The sequence below is a fragment of the Etheostoma spectabile genome, chromosome 13 (assembly GCF_008692095.1).
Source record: "Etheostoma spectabile isolate EspeVRDwgs_2016 chromosome 13, UIUC_Espe_1.0, whole genome shotgun sequence".
Taxonomy (NCBI): domain Eukaryota; kingdom Metazoa; phylum Chordata; class Actinopteri; order Perciformes; family Percidae; genus Etheostoma; species Etheostoma spectabile.
The window spans coordinates 12,865,708-12,871,900 of record NC_045745.1 but is presented as its reverse complement, the minus strand read 5'-3'; the positions used below and the strand labels follow the sequence as shown (position 1 = coordinate 12,871,900).

The 6,193-nt window shown below is 37.3% G+C and overlaps 1 protein-coding gene across 1 annotated transcript in view; it reads right to left on the bottom strand.

Annotated features, from left to right (window-relative positions):
• Positions 1 to 1,881, bottom strand: part of capn5b (calpain 5b) — a 42,898-nt gene extending 41,017 nt beyond the window's left edge. The window contains exon 1 of the mRNA XM_032534441.1: positions 1,622 to 1,881. The gene's annotated coding sequence lies outside the window, so the exon portion shown is untranslated. The remainder of the gene's footprint in view (positions 1 to 1,621) is intronic.
• Positions 1,882 to 6,193: the final 4,312 nt, after the last annotated feature.

The following is a 6,193-nucleotide window of genomic DNA, read 5'->3' as shown; positions in this document are numbered from 1 at the left end:
GAGAGAGAGAGAGAAAGAGAGAGAGAGACATGGTGCACCAGACCATCCCTCATCCACCCCCCTCTCCTGCATCAAGGAGGAGGGCTATCCCAGCTTCCCATCCTCCCAGCATCGTGATTACCTCTCTGCAGTATCTCCTCCTGCTGCCAGCCACTAGAAGCTCGGCCATGACATACGACACTTGCACTAAAAGTCACTTTTCTCTGCTTACAAGTCAGCTTGGCTTGATTTTTCCACTTTAATTCCTGTTACAACATGATCTCCTACACATTTCAATATAACTATTGCCTAGTTACCTGCTATGAACTTGCTCCGATTTCTTTGTGTGAGGGAGAACAGCTGTTATTAAAGAATAACGAGTTATGAACTATTTTATTTGCTTTAAGTTTACCATAAAACATAAGGCTGATTTTTGAATCACATCTCAATAACAATGGTGCATTGCTTTTTCTTGAGGCTCAATCAAGTGGAAAATAGCTTTTTCCCTCTGTAATGAACAATAATGACAGAAAGGCACATTTTAGGTTGAGACTATTAGGATTCAAGGATCTATCTTTAGGAATTTTAATGTACTAAGGTTAAGGGACCCCCAGATTGAGAAACAGTTGGACTTGTTGTAATAAGAATTAGGTTATCTATATGGGAGAATTACTTATTTTATTTTAGTAAAGCTAGTAAACTGTCAAACTTCAAATCAGCTTGTAAAGTTCCCTGACTATTAATAGTGATTTAAGATCCTGTTGAAGTAGCCTAAATTAAAGCTTACACATAAACTAGTAATTTGCATTCAGTCTGCTCTTACTGCCCTGCAAAACAATACACTATAACAATAATTTATTACTCCCCATGCAGTGGTAAACAGGCTCTACAGCATCAGACAGAGGCAGAAAAGGCATCCAAAACACAAACTAAGTCATTATTGGATTTCAGCAAAACACTAAAACTTACAAAGCCTGGATCCTTTATCGACTGATATTATGCCTACTGTTTAGTCAGAGTAATATTTTTTTTATGTTACCAAACTACGAGTTTGAAGATCAAAATAACTGCTCCTGAATGCCCCACTAATGCTATTATCCGATGTGGCTACCATATAGATTTATTTTGAAATGTGTTTTTTTTCCTTTGCTGTGCATTGTAATAATGAGATTACGATCAAAATTTGATATAAGAGAGTGAAAGCCCCGCATTCGCCTTACCCAATTAACGCCCATGTAGCCTATTCTAGTGAATATAAAAACAAAGCTCAGCAGCGTACGAGCAAAAACAGCACAGCGGGAACAGCAGCTCTAATATCCGATATGTGCCGCAATTTTTGCGCAAAGTAAAAACGTATAGTCAATTTCACACTAGTAGCTAATATACGGTGGATTGATAAATATTTCCTCTCACCACAACCCTCCCTCTCACCACACGTTATCGACTCAGCAACCCCGGTCAGAGTGGTCATATAAGGCCATTTCAGACGGCTACGGTAAGTAAGTAATAGGATCTCGGATCTCCTGAGATTTCACAAGCCGCTTTGTGCGGCTCGCGGACCGCCGCCTCTCCATCTCCAGCAGGCTCCCAAAGCACCTGCCTGCCCGGGAAACAGTATGGACCAGTTTCATGGTACGGTTACCTGAAGTGAGGCCTCTCCCGTGGCAACGTGGTTCACTTTCGGGTCCTCCTCCGGGGGTCCAGCCGGTCCGGCTCTCACTCTCCTGGGGCTGCTGGGATTCCTCACCACGCTCTCTCTCTCTCTCTCTCTCCCTCCCTCCCTGGTCCGCTGGAAGAGCTTCTTTCTCTCCTCTCCTCTCCTCTCCCGAGCAGCTTCAAGCTGCTGTGGAGAAGACGGCACCAAAAGAGGAAGTTCTCTTCTCCTGATATAAAAATAAAATAACGTATCGTATAACTAGACAGGCCAGCTAACAATTTTTGGTTGCCAGAACATTCTAGAAACGTTCGTTTTTGGTTGCGGGAACGTTCCCTGAAGGTTAGGTTTGGTTGTGTTTTAGTTGTGTTTTGTTTGATCGGAAAGTTTTCTTAACGTTCTGGGAACGTTTGTTTTTGGTTAACTAATGTTATCCTAACGTTGCAACCTTTAGAGAACGTTCCCCTAACGCTATCCTAACGTTGCAACCTTTAGAGAAGGTTCCCCTAACGTTATAACGTTGCAACCTTTAGAGAACGTTCCCCTAACGCTATAACGTTGCAACCTTTAGAGAACGTTCCCCTAGCGCTATCCTAACGTTGCAACCTTTAGAGAAGGTTCCCCTAACGTTATAACGTTGCAACCTTTAGAGAACGTTCCCCTAACGCTATAACGTTGCAACCTTTAGAGAACGTTCCCCTAACGCTATCCTAACGTTGCAACCTTTAGAGAAGGTTCCCCTAACGTTATAACGTTGCAACCTTTAGAGAACGTTACCCGAACGTTCTTTCTGATAAGATGCTATCTCCATTGACCTAGGTCAATGGAGATAGCATCTTTAGCCATCTGTTTGAGATTGCCATCCACGCCTACACTTTTTGCAGTTTTTGTGCAATTTTTTAGCGAAATGCTCCGAAACCCGATGCTAGGCTATGTCATCGAAAATGCGACTTTCATTTGCATAATTGTCAGAAACACAACTCCAAACGAATGATAATTTTATTCTGCTGGATGTGTAAATGAATAGGACAATATTGCTAACACGTTTGTCATTATCAACTTAAAAAAGCTGACTGTGTGAGTGTTGATTAAATTCAAAAAGAAAGGTGTACATTGGACATCATAATTCAGCCAAGTATGCTATATAGCTTTGGATTTGGTGTGAAGATGCTTTGGTCCCACTTTATGGCGTTTTATTTTGAAGGTGTGAACAGGAAGTGTAATATTTCCTATGCAAGTGAATTATATTCGTCCCCAGCTTTCTTTAACGGTCTATGGTCCTCAGTCAGCAGGGATGCAGGCAGGGGGATGCTGCAGATTGAGCATGCGCCCAGCGAACAGGCCTGCTGTAATCCCCTTTGTCACAAATAAGAGGATGCATATGCTGTAATCAAGAAAAAAAAAACTTCCCCTTATAATAGCTTTTCAGTTTTTAACGCTGCCTATATATGTAACTGTTTGACAAATACACAATAAAGGCAGATGCTTTTATGGGACAAGAAACACTGTGGTTAAATACTGCACAATTTAATTTAATGTTATATTACCTTATAAATTGTTAACCTGTATCCTACTATAAGGTAGGTTATACTTGTTTATTCAAAAGGCAAACGTGGTAGTGGAGTATAAGAATAAATTATAAAATTAAAAGAAAATTTTACGTCAGCCACACCGGATGGTGAAAAGCTCTGTGTACATGTGACATTTAGGCTATAAGAACTTATTTCAATGACTATTTAAATGACTAACCAGTCAACAGACTGTAAATCAGTTTTGACTAGTATTCTATATGATAAGACCCCAATAATATCAGCAGTTCTAGAATCATTTGAATTAACTCAATTGACTCACTGCAGACAGTTTGAAAAATGATGGTGAAACTTTACATTATTGACATAATCGTGACATGACACCGTCATGAACATGTCATAAACCTAATAAACAAGTCAAATGTTTAGGACTTCTGTCCTAAAGTGTCATTCGGTTTTTGTCAGGACAAGTTGACATTGTTTGGGTTGTCTTGATTGTGACAACTTGACAGTAATCAATGTGACAATACCAAAAGTCTTGGTCATGACAAGTTGACATAAAATTGTTGTTTTGTCAACTTGTCCTGACAGAAAACAAATTACACTTAATGACAGAAGTCATAACCATTTATGACTGTTTATAAGGCTTACGACATGTTCATGACAGTGTAATGTCACGGTTATGTCGATACAGTTAAGGAAAGTGTTACCCAAATATTAATATATATATATATATATATATATATATATATATATATATTTATATATAGTGTATATAAACATATACTGTAAATACAGTACAGATATACACATGTATACATATATAAATACATACACACATATACAGTATATATACTTATATATGTACTGTATATACATACATATATGCATTTTGTGTAATTTAAGCTACAGATAAAGCTGTATTCACTACGCTTATCTTCATATTTAACCTTTGTTAATATTAGGCAATAAATATATACTACAATTATAAACTATATTTACATATACTATTGTGAGATCCAAACAAAATGTTACGCTTCGTGTCAGGCTTCCCATTAACAGTCAAATCAACATTGATCAATACTTGCGGACAACACTAAATGGTTTGTTATTGCAGGTCAATACAAAATGGGCAAATGGGAATGATATTGATCAACGACAAATAAATCCTTTAAAAAAGGATTAAAGTCTTGACAGGAAATCTATATCCCTAGCTTTCTTATAACCTCAACCCTACACTAAGTTAAGTCAATTGGGAAGCATCAGTCTTGAACATACAGCTAAAACACGCAAGGCAAATTCCTTCTCTGTGCAAACTTACCTCCCCAGTGACATTATTGAATACACTAATAAAAAAACAAGGCAGGAGAAATCAGATTTAGTTGAACTTTCACTTTAAGGGGATGCATTTATAAATACTTGATATCCATTACTTCTTCAAAGCAAAGGTGTGCTGCAGCATAGCTCTGGCGCCATCTACTCGTCAGCCACCGTTAAAAGATCCTTGTCTCCATGATGGGAAGTAGAGCTGCAAAGATTCATTGATTAGTTGTCAACTATTAAATGAATTGGCAACTATTTTGATAATTGAATAATTGGTTTAAGTCTTCTTTTTGTATCTTTAAAAAAGTTAAACAAAATCTCTGGTTTCAGCTTCTTAAATGGGAATATTGTCTCTTTTTTCCCTCCCCTGCAGTATGACAGTAAACTGAATATTGTGTTGTGGACAAAACAAGACGGAGAACGTCATCTTGGATTTCAGGAAACACTGATTGCCATTTTCTGACATTTTCTAGACCAAACAACGAATTGATTAACTTAAAAAATAATCAAAAGATTATTCGACAATGACAAATAATCGTTAGTTGCCCTAAAGGGAAGTATCATTTTTCTTTTACGTAAATGTATATACACAACTTATACACATATAAGTTTAAATAAACTTATTTTTTATAAAGATGTACTGGTTCTCTATGGCTCTATGGAACATGGCAATGTGACTTAAGTGAATTATTCCTTTTAAGGCCATCTCTACAGGCAGTCATGCAGGATGGCTGTAGTCTATAGACAGCAATGTTGATTGGTCCAGACTGAAATACTGTACATGCACATACAGTATGCAGATACAATGAGTATGTGAATGTATATACTATAGAACAATAATGTAGATTGAGCTATTATTGCCAAAGAAGTCCAGATGGTCAGATATTAAACTGCATTGAGGGAGTATATTAGTCTCTGAACCACCTGCTAGTAGAAATAAGGAGTGATCATTAAATTAATGGGTAAGAAACCGCAGCAGAGTGGACTGTTTGGTAAAAGAATCATCAATGTAGACAATGATTCCAGAAAAAGTGTTTTCTATTTTTTTTAGAGTTACACTGTGTCCTTTCAAAGTATTCTATAAGACAATAACATAAAAAGTTGAATTTTAAGATAAAGGACAGAGGTCAATGGCAGAAAAAGAAGAGAAGGTAGCTTCAGCTCAATGCTAAAGTCCAAGTCAGACTTTCAGACAAGGCACCCATGTTCTGAAGCCCTTCATACTGGATTCAGTGCCTGATAACAAAGCTCTGGATATACAGATTAATCTTTATGTGTTTGCCCTTGCAAGTTTTGGTTTCACACTTTCCTTCAGTTTCAGGCAAAGACAATTTTTAACTCATTCTTTCAGTCATCAAAACCGCCTTTTATAAAATCCAAGCTGTTGGATGTATATTTATCTGCTACACACCTCTGATTTGTCTGACTGTTGTCTCCTCAGAATAGTTGTCCAGCTTGGATAGTTTTTGTGCTTGGTCTCTGGATCTGTAATTGTCAAACTGCTACAAAGGTTTTGGATTATTTCTTGGCTCTGAAAAAAAGAGAATAAATGAAATGCTAAACTATTCCTTTAAGTGTAAAATTGGTGGAGGTGCTCTTTAACAACATTTCTTTAAAGATAAAAACCTAAAAATTGTAAATAATAAGCAAAAATAAATGAAAAGATTAAGAGGAATTGTTTGCTCAAGCTAGGATGAATGACAAGCCT